Raw genomic sequence first — 2,500 nt, 5'->3', positions numbered from 1 at the left:
GGAGTGTCGCAAGTTTGATGCCCTGACAAGATGTCTTCAGAGAGTTGCGGTGATTTTTGTTGGTGTTGAGTAGCAAGTTTGAAGAGTCGGCTGGTGTTTACATCGGCAGTGTAGTATGCTGGGGGGTGTAGGGGGGTGACGGGAGAAGAGAGAGGGGAGAGGGGAGAGGGGAGAGGGGAGAGGGGAGAGGGGAGAGGGGAGAGAGGGGAGAGAGGGGAGAGAGGGGTGTGAGAGGGGTGAGAGGGGTGTGAGATAAGCGAGAAAGGGAAGAAGGGAGTGAGGAGAGAGTGGGGTGAGGGGAGAGAGAGGAGTGAGGGGAGAGAGAGGAGTGAGAGAAGTGAGAGAGGGTAGAGGAATGAGGGGAGAGGGGAAAGAGGGGTGAGAGGAATGAAGGGAGGGAGAGGAGTGAAAGGAGAAAGGGGCGTGAGGTGAGAGAGAGGAATGATGGTAGAAAGGAGAGAGAGTGGCAAAGAACAAAAAAAAATATCAAAGAGAGGCAAAGGTGCTGAGGGAGAGAAAGAAAAGAGAGAAAGAAAAGAGAGAAAAAAGGAGAGAGGAGAGAGAAGATAGTGAGTGAGAATAAAGAGAAATGAGAGGAGGGGAGGGGAGGAAAAGGTGACAAAAGGAAGAAAAAAAAAAAAAAGATACAGAGAAGATGGAAAGAGGGAAAGAAGAGGAACAGAGAAAAGAGAAGAGAGCGACAGGAAGGAGAAGATGACAGACAGAGGGGGGGGGGGAGAGGGAGAGAGGGAGAGAGGGAGAGAGGGAGAGAGAGAGAGAGAGAGAGAGAGAGAGAGAGAGAGAGAGAGAGAGAGAGAGAGAGAGAGAGAGAGAGAGAGAGAGAGAGAGAGAGAGAGAGAGAGAGAGAGAAAGAAAGAAAGAAAGAAAGAAAGAAAGAAAGAAAGAGAGAGAGAAAGAGAGAGAGAAAGAGAGAGAGAAAGAGAAAGAAAGAGAAAGAAAGAGAAAAAAAGAGTAAGAGAGAGAAAGGGAGACAGAGAGACAGACAGAGACAGATAGACAGATATCTAAAATAAGCATAGGGACTACAACCATATCTAAAATATACACACGACTCTCAAACACCACATACTACACGTCCCGACACTCCAGCCACAGCTTAGTTCAACCCCAACCTGAACAAACAGAATAAACCTTTCTGAAAATCAGGGGTTCCAGCTCTCCCTCCCCTAAACCTTTTGGAGTGGCGAACCTCAAGACATCTGACAACTCCGTTACTCCTGCCCCGACTTTGTCCTGGATAACCTGATTAAGCGACAACCAAAAATGCCGGGACATTTTACCTTGCCCGGCCCCTGCTAGCCGCTCTGAGTTTGCGTCTTAAGGAGGAAGGCCCTAAGGAATCTCTGAGAGGGGAATTTATATAACGGAGTCTGTGAAATATGCGTCCGTGTAGGTAGTGCCATCCTAAAATGCGTTCTAGACGTTACCAATAAGTCTTTAAGCATTTATCTTCCTTCCCAACATCAATTAATGTAATTGGTTGAAAAAATAGTATATGTATAGATATAAAGATTGATAGATATGTAGATAGATAGATAGATAGATAGAGAGAGAAAGAGAGAGAGAGAGAGAGAGAGAGAGAGAGAGAGAGAGAGAGAGAGAGAGAGAGAGAGAGAGAGAGAGAGAGAGAGAGAGAGAGAGAGAGAGGGAGAGAGAGAGAGGGAGAGAGTGGAAAGGACAGGTAGAGTGAGGGAGAAAGAGGAAGATAGATGGAGAGAGACAAAGACAGAGACAGGCAGAGAAAGAGAAAGGCAGAAACAGAGAGACAGAGAGACAGAGAAAGAGAGGCAGAAACAGACAAAGAGAGAGGGAGAGGCAGATACAGAGACAGAGAGACAAATGAGAGACAGAGACAAACAGAAAGAGAAAGAGAGAGACCGAGACCGAAACAGAAACAGAGACAAAAAGAGACAGTGACAGAAACAAAGACAGAGAGACAGAGACATAAAGAGACAGTGACAGAAACAAAGACAGGGAGAGGGACAGAAACAGAGACATAAAGAGACAGTGACAGAAACAAAGACAGAGAGACAGAGACAGAAACAGAGACATAAAGAGACAGTGACAGAAACAAGGACAGATAGACGGAGACAGAAACAGACACATAAAGAGACAGTGACAGAAACAAAGACAGAGAGACAGAGACAGAAACAGACACATAAAGAGACAGTGACAGGAACAAAGACAGAGAGACAGAGACAGAAACAGATACATAAAAAGACAGTGACAGAAACAAAGACAGAGAGACAGAACAGAATCAGAGACATAAAGAGACAGTGACAGAAACAAAGACAAAGACAGAGACAGAAACAGGCGAAGACCGAGAGAGGCAGAAATCGAGACAGAGACGGAATCAGCCGCGAGAGACACAATCCCCGAAACGGATTCCTCGCGGTGATTATGATTCCCAAATCGTGATGAGGTAACGAGCGGGAGGAAGCGAGAAAACAATGACCTCTTCAAGGGACTGCCACCCCGT

At 46.4% G+C, this 2,500-nt stretch overlaps 1 protein-coding gene across 1 annotated transcript in view; it reads right to left on the bottom strand.

Moving 5' to 3' along the window:
* LOC125030468 overlaps positions 1–2,500 on the bottom strand; it is a 52,180-nt gene that overhangs the window by 46,110 nt on the left and 3,570 nt on the right. The gene's annotated exons all lie outside the window — the stretch shown is intronic.

The sequence above is a fragment of the Penaeus chinensis genome, chromosome 11 (genome assembly GCF_019202785.1).
Source record: "Penaeus chinensis breed Huanghai No. 1 chromosome 11, ASM1920278v2, whole genome shotgun sequence".
Taxonomy (NCBI): Eukaryota; Metazoa; Arthropoda; class Malacostraca; order Decapoda; family Penaeidae; genus Penaeus; species Penaeus chinensis.
Note: the sequence above shows the minus strand (reverse complement) of the source record. Positions and strands in the feature narration are given on the sequence as shown.